General features: G+C 43.6%; 1 protein-coding gene across 2 annotated transcripts in view; it reads left to right on the top strand.

The window, feature by feature from the left end:
- The window catches only part of sdk1b (sidekick cell adhesion molecule 1b), a 236004-nt gene that overhangs the window by 111209 nt on the left and 116316 nt on the right, over positions 1-8479 (top strand). The window lies entirely within an intron of this gene.

Here is an 8479-nt window from a genome sequence, read left to right as displayed (position 1 = left end):
GCAAATGTTGTTCTGTGTGCATTTACTTGAGTAACTGGCTGTACTGGAACACGGATGACAGAGAGACAGACAGACGTAAAGCAGAGCTAGAAAGGAAGTGACTCATGGAGCTCCTGTAGCTGAACAAACAATGAGTGGAGAGAAAAGTCTCCCTCTTCTGTTTACTCAGCATCTCGCCTCATCCCTCTCTCCTCTCCTTTCTTCCTGCCTCCACCTCACCCTTGCCCTGCTTTGCTTTCCTTTCCTTTCCTGTACCGTTTGCCTTTCCACTTCTCTCTGCCTGTCCCTCAGGCCATGCCAGGGGACATTAAACAAACACAGTCTGTCTAGCAGCCCTCTCTAACTCTTACTCTCTTGCTCTTTCTCTCTCTCTCTCTCGCATATACACACACACACACACACACACACACACACACACACACACACCAATTACTCTCGGACTGCAGGCCTGAGGCTGTGTGTGCACACAGGGACACTTGCCTATGTGTGCGCGGGCATGCACGTCGCGCGTGTGCGTGTTTTATGGAGGACTTATTGGCAATGGCAACTGGCCAAGCCGGCAAGCGACCGCAGAAAAGTCTCCCTTTCTGTGTCCGTTTGACCGTTTGAAGGAACTGTAAAGGTGATTGAGGAAGCAAGCCTGTGATTTAGGCACTGCGTTAATTACAAGTCGCAGAGTTGCAGAGTGTGTAGGGCAGAAGGTAGGGAAATGTTTTCTGAGTCAGTGACGGGGCTGTTAAAATCTCTCACAAACACATTAGTGTTCATTACGGTTGTAACCTCTACCATCTCTCTTTTTTTCTCTCTTTCTCCCTCTCTTTATTGGTCTCGTGTGCAGTCACATATGCAGGCTGTATTTCTCTGAGTGGAAAAATCATCAGGATTCACCATGCAGATCTCAGACATTAACACATAATAACCTTAGATTGGGTTATGGGTTATTAATGAGGTGTGGACAGAAATTGAAATACAATTTTGACACGGAGAGAGGAGTCGGCTGAGCGCTATAAGATCAAAAGTGTGTAGTCCTTTGGGGACTGCAGGGTTCCCCCCAAGGAGATGGTTAGTTTTCAACACATTCTCTCAGATCTGTTTGTTTTTTGTGTTAGATAAACATGTACTTGAGTGGAAAAGTGGCTCCAGCAAGATGCATTTAAGGTTACTTTGAGTGCAGGTAACATTTGGATTCACTCAAGCGTCCACAGGTGCATGCGGCCCACAGTCACCACTTAACTGAAACAGTCATTGAGCCGAGACAGCAGCAGTGCAGCACGGAGCACTTCTGCATGCTAACAGAGCTGTCTGGACACAAGTTTCACTTTTTTCCCCAAATTTGGAATGTGCAGCTCTGATGATGACAAAGGGAATGTACAGCGCGGCCGATGAGTCATACTGCATGCATCTCGTTGCGTGCTCAGTTTGGTTATTAGATGATGGTCTTAACAGTCTCACTCCTGAAATACGAAGCTTTTGCTGTGTGAACTAGGGCCTCTGCTTGTTTTCTGTGCTTAATAGCTTATTATATTTAATGCAAATGTAATAATTTTGGTAAATTTTGTAAATCTGGACCGTTAATGTTATTGTTACTATTACATTATGCTGTGACATTTTAGACAACATCGTGCTTGTGACAACAAATTAGGGAAGACAGTGCCACTGTCCACAAAGTGAGGTCCATAAAGACCAGCTTTTCCCAATTAGGGGTCAGAACAGCTGGCTTGCAGAGAACCATGATCTTAACCCCATCAAACACTTTTGGGATGAAGTGGGAACTGTAAACCCGTCGGTATCAAAATCAGTCCTGCATCTCACCTGCTCTGTCGCTGAACGGGAGCAAATCCCTGCAGCTGGCTTCCAAAAAAAAAAAACGCCTCCTAGAACGGTGGAGGCTTTTTTTAGCAGCTCATTAACGCCCATTGATTTGGAATGAGATGTTCAGTAATCTAAGGCTGCACCTAATGGTTATTTTCATTATTGAGTAATCTACAGATTGTTTATCAATATCAGAAAATAGAAAAGTAACCCACTACTATTGACAAAAATGCAATGTGTGAGTGCAAACTGATGCTTCCAGCCACAGTCCAAAAGGCTTCAGTTTATATGAATTATATGAAACAGAAAACCAGCACATCCTCATAATTGGGAAGCTGGAAGCAGAGTACATCTGTGCTTGAAATAAGACTGAAATGATTTGATTATCATGTAGCTGCCCAGTAGTTTTCTGTTAATTGACAAATCCATGAATTGACTTAATTGTTTCAGCGATTGCATGTGGGTGTAATGAAAGCGTCCATATACTTTCCACGTAACCTTGGCCATGCAGTGTGTGGCCTGGTTGTATGGCTCTGGATGTGCAAGACATGAATTTTTCCCTGTTATCACTTTAATGGAGTCCAAAATGTTCTGGCCTTGACTTAGATTGAGATAGACACAATCCAGACCTTCTAAATAGTTGATGCACATTTTTAATGCATCAGCAGCCTGCTTCCATTATTTCCTCTCATTTGGTTCAGCGCCAGCCGGCTTATTATAGAGATGTGGAGTTGTTTTGTGGATGTTTTGTTTTCTCCCTCTTGTTGATTACAAGATAAAAGGGTTGCAGACTTTTTATGTTCTAAGTGTTTGAGGGATTTATTTAGAACAAGTTTGGAACAAGTGCTTTAGCACACTTAATGGGTCGTGCAGCAGGAATGCCAATGACAGTCCAGTAATGGGACACTGCTGTACCGCCCTGCTGCTGCTAGCAGTGTCCCATAACTGCCGCACCACCCTGCTGAGCGCCATCTACAATAGTAGTTGAAGTAGTTGTGGTAAGTGCGATATGAAGCTCCCAGTTTTTACTTCTTGGACTGACATACATTTTAGGCACGTAAACAGCTGGTGCGTTCTTGAAATTAGAGACGATTAGCTTTTTTTCTGTTTCGCAAATTGGGAGACTTGAAAGTGAAGGCCGGTTTAACTGCTGTGTGCACAAACACTATCTGATGTAAACAGACCTTGACAGCAGCAGAAAACATTAATGACTTATGAGTTGTCTACCATGAAACGATCAAGTTCTGTCAATCAATTTCAAAATAACACCAGGAGTCAATCATCTGGTTTGAACTCTGGTGGTGGGACTACGCTTTGGTCTACTCGAGCATCAGGCACTGATGTCAGTTGAGTTGTCAATTGTTGGCATTATTGCCTCACAGTGTTGCCCTCCATGCTTCTTTTGACTTAAGAGAGGAAACTTTCCTCTTGAGTCGCACACAGAACAAACCTCACACTTAAAGCTGCAAGAATGACATAATAATTTGACCCAACTTTAAATCTTAATTTAGCTTGTAGGCATTTTCCTCACATTTGTGGCAATCAGAAACTTAAACAAATGTCTGTTTAAAGATAATATTTCAGACGTTGCTTTTTGACTGAGCAAGAGGATTAAAAAATGTTCAGCAAATATACTGTAAAACAAATCTTCAACCCCAGGCTGTGTTAACAATAGCTTAATTCAAACTATGCATGAAAATCACTAAAGCAGTCACTGTCACAGTACTGGCAGCAGAATGTCAAGAGCTACTGGCAGTGGTCCAGCTCTCAGTCTCAACTCAGTTAAACTGTTTAATCCCATTACAAAAACAGATCTATCACATTTTCCAAAACTACATGAAACAGTTGTCAGAAATTGGCAAAGTTAAGTTCTCTTCATTGTCTTTTCTCTCTGTTCACCACCAAGTTTATTTCCTCTCTTCCTCACTCTGCCCGTTCACTACTATAACAGTAGTGAACGGACCCTTATATCATCTAAGACTTCCAGCTCCTGCTTGAGCCCAATTTACCCCAAAGCATCACAACAGGGACTGTCTGTGAGGCATTAACGTCGTCCACTAAGGGAGTGTGTCCTTTTTGAATCCAAGAAAAATTCTCCACCACCAGCTTTGTGTTCACACTGAGTCACCGTGCACTCAGGCCAATTTAAGCAACCAGATTCAACTATCGCAGAAATTCTATCACAATTCCTGATGAATGACCTGCACATTTATCCTCATTGAGTCCAGTGAGGTTGCAAGAAACAGTCTGCATTGTCTGTTTCTGAATGGTAGGGTTGAAAACAAGCCAAGAATGAATTTGCCTCCACATTAAGGGTCTGTAAATCAATACAATTAAAAAAAAAAATTGAAAGAAAGAAAAAGAAATCCAGAAAATAGTTTTAAAGGATGGCTTGTTATGACAGTGCTTATGCAGCGGCTTCATGGAGTGTGTTTTATGTCAGTCTTTGTTTGCAGTTGTGCAGATTAAGACAAAACACAAGCCAAAAAGAGAAGCTATCATAGCGTATATTGATGAAAATGGCACAGAAGCTTCACCCCTCCCCTCCACATTCACAACAATGCAGCCTCTGCAGCTGAGTTTTATAGTTACCAATTACTTTAGGATGGAGGACACCACACCACAACTCAAGCTGACAGGCAATTTTGAGAGCTAAAAAATTTGAATGCCTCAACCCAGTGTTAAGTTTGTAATAACAAAATCCCAGACACACACATAATAAAGCGTCCAGCAGACATGAACCTGTGTACGTTAACTGTCAGTCAGTCCAACAGAGAAGCAATTCATGTGTCCACTGACTTACACACCAAAGCAAACATCTGCTTTTAAACGGCTGAAAGGAACAGTGAATGCTCCCGACTGTGGGAGAAGGTGTGTGTGTATGTATGCAGTGTAATGTGTGAATGGTTGGCAGGCACTTGCTTTCGGGGTGAAGCTGCCAAATAGCCTGCTGCCTGGACTCGCTTTACAGTGGAGTATCCCCCTTCCTGCCCTGCCGCCGCAGTCCTGCACCCCGAGCCTCTGTGTGTCAGACGCAGCGTGGTTTAAGAAGGTGGCTCGTTGCCTATCGGAGATTGAGACGGAGGGCAGGCAGGGCCGAGGAGGGCCCTGTTGGCAGGAGACCCAGTCAGACCCAACACGCACACTCACATGCTAACTCGCACACACATGAAGATATAGAAAAACACACTCACTCATGCACTGACTCGCTCACTCATCCACTGGCCTGCGACGTGTGTGCTAATTAGCCCTTGGCACATTTGTATGTGTGTATATATATGTGTGTGTGTGTGTGTGTGTGTGTGTGTGTGTGTGTGTGTGTGTGTGTTTAGCAGTCAGTCTTGCAGTGCGGACACCCGTGAGTGTTTATTAAATGAGTCTTGGGGCCAGATACTTAATGAAAGACCAATCTGGCTTGGTGCGTTGGTCCAAAAGAGTCAGCGGGGAGGAGAGGGGAGGTGAGACAGGACAGTTGTGTGGAGTGAGGGCAAAGGATAGTGTGATAGAAAGACAGCTAGAGGAAGCAAAATGCAAAGAAAATTGGATGAAACCAAGAAAGAAATGTGCAGATTGTAATCTGAGCGAGAATAGAAAATGGGATATGAGAGAAAGAGTCACAGAGGCTGTTTTTTTATTATTTGAGGGGGGCGAGGGACACAGGGAGGAATGCAGCAGGAGAAGAGAATAGGATGAAGTTGATTACTGTATTTTAATTTCCCTCTTATGCCTGGGGATAAACTGTGACACACACACAAATGCGTGCACACACACACACATAAGCATGCAGAGTCATGTTCAGTTTTACAATTGAGTTTGTTCTTTAATTAAAAGCCAGAACAATTTTGTCCAGTTTAATTAATTGTAGAACTCAAAGAGAGCAGAAAGTAGCATGTTGAATTTATGCTATATTAAATCTCAACTATAATGCTATTCAGTCAGAGTGAAAAGACACACATAAGCAGCTCATGTGCACGCCTCTTCGTATGACTGCGTGTGTGTCTGACTGTAGTGTAACTCCTAGGATGAGATTGTGTAACCAGCCTCCAGCTACTCAGAACAAATAGGGCCATTTTATTATTTTTTAAGGGAATTTCACATGAATTGAGGGCCTCTAATCTCCGGTGCCTGTCTTCTTATTGGCAAATTTAATTTCTTTCCCTCTGTGTTGCTTTTTCGATATGAAAGTTCCATGTGAAGATTTTATGGGAGATGGAGCTGGAGACCTCCCAGTTTGGAACGAATGAATGCGTGAAGCATATTGCTGTAGCCATCAGCCTCTGTCATCACCAGTTATTTCACATGTAAACAGTCCATGTTAATTGGATATGCAAATGAGGAAAACTACTACATGAACAAATACTTTTAACTCGACAAATGTTCAGATGTTAATATGCTATCTTAATTGGTCATACTGTATTCTCACACCCGCCCACACAGCTCCTTTGACTTTGAATGTTAATAACTTCGAACCTCCCAGGCTCTCTCCTCCCTCAGACACTATAGGCAAGTGGAAGCATGCCTTCATTGTCTATTAATCAGCATGTGCAGGGTAAAACAGATGTGATAAAATGGGCTGGTCAGCACAGTTAATGAGCTTAACGGCTATAAATTGCATTATAGACCTCAACGAGGAAGCAGCATCTATCCTGTGGAATAAGTAAAGGGGAGCAGGAGAAAGGTTTGGTTAAAGCCTCTATTTCAGGCAGTGAGATGCGGTTGGATGCACACACAGAGACACACACAGCAACACACACGCATACAGAGATATACACACAAATAGAGTGTCAGTGTTGGGGTTGAGGCTGTGGCTCTTGTGGATGTTCTCCTGGGAAATCACACTGAATAAAATTAGACCTGAGGAATTCTGTCTGTGTGTGGGTGGCTGTTTGTGGGAGTGTGTGTCAGACGGCGCCACGTTCTCCTCTCTTCTCTCCGCCATCAGTCTGGAGTTCAACCAGTAGTTCCTGTCTTAATTTGTGTCACATGTAACGTATAAACACCTCCATGTACTTAGGGTAGGGTTAGGGTTAGCACTGCAGTGAGGGTGAGACAACCACCTGAATAAAGTGTAAGCAGCTGTTGGGCTGTTCATCGTTTCATATTATGCTCTGCCAGTTATTTTGTTGTGTTGCAAATCCCACTCTTCATGGCAATATTTTTTAGATGACGCCCTGCATTCTCCTGTATGGATGCGGGCAGGAAATTTGCATGAAGGCAACACAAACAAACATGGAGGCGATTGAACGTGACACAGAACGGGGTAATACCGAACAGGAGAAAGACTCCGAGCAGCCAGGACAAGAGAAAAGATGGGCTGGACGTGGACAAACACACACACACACACACACACACACACACACACACACACACACACACATACACACACACACACACACACACACACACACACACACACACACACACACACATACAGGGTGGGATGGGGGGAGAGAGCTAGTTATCAGAACAACGGGTGGATTCGAGTGAATATAGAGCAGATGCAGCAGGTGATGAGACCAGTATGACTAAACAACCAGGGTGGGCAAAGGCAAACCTGACAGACAGAACACCCAAAAAACACTGCACATCAAATGAGTGATCCTAAAACCCCACATTAGTCTACCCAGACCACAACAATGTAAGAGTCAAAACACACCAGCAGTAGGTCAAATTCATTACTTAGGCTACCAAGACCACAGTGAGCAATAGCATGAAACGGTAGCCGAAGCCACACAAAATGTTCGCACAGGTTCCAAACTGAACCCACTATTTAAGATATATACACAAACTCACCACTGACATTTTCTAAGGAGCACAACCTGCATTTGTTGTTGGAAAGTTGTGATCCAACACATCTGGATGTGGATTGATCTGTACCTGAATATCGCACAGGGCTAAGGCATTGTTCCGATCTGGTTTTGGTTCTAACCCATCGCTGCCAATTCAGCGCTGCTAACCACAGATACACACATCTTACAAACATACACACACATGTTTAAATCTACAGTATCCAGGGTGATGCACATTGATTATTTTCCATTGTTTATTTATTGAGCCTAAAGTCACTGGTTGGTCTTGGGTGGCTTTATTTGCACGCAGCCTACGGCATAAATGTAACCGTATTGTGGGGCCACAGGGGAAAGACTGAATCTATAAGAACAAACGGCTATCATCTTACTTTAATATGCTTCATTCTCCCTTTGGTCATATTGACTGTATTTCAGTGTCGTGTCTCAGATTAGAATATTGGGAGATTTCCAATCACTGACATGGTGAAGACACAAGCAGCATCACTAAAACATCCACCTGGGCTTCCTGCCTGGCGGAATCTGTTCCCAGACACACAAGTTCAAACACATGAAAATCTGAGTGCTACGAATATATTTTTCCCTCTCCTCGCCTCCCCCCCTGCTATCCCCTCCCACACTGTCTCCCTCCAAAATCAGCTCCTCCTATTACTCTCGCCTGAAAAGCAACAGCAACACAAAGTCTGTTTGTAAGTGATTGTTCCTCATCCCTGTGTACTCATGTGAGAACGCCGTCAGATCTTGCGTGCTCGCGGTTGTGTGTGCTTGTGTATTCTGTATGTTTGTGCTGTATTGATTGCTGCTGGTACGTGGGGAAATGAGGATGGATCAGTGGAAAGAGGGAAGAGCAGAAGACAATG

The sequence above is a fragment of the Chaetodon auriga genome, chromosome 4, assembly GCF_051107435.1.
Source record: "Chaetodon auriga isolate fChaAug3 chromosome 4, fChaAug3.hap1, whole genome shotgun sequence".
NCBI classification, from domain to species: Eukaryota; Metazoa; Chordata; class Actinopteri; order Chaetodontiformes; family Chaetodontidae; genus Chaetodon; species Chaetodon auriga.
This window is presented reverse-complemented; position numbering and strand designations above follow the sequence as displayed.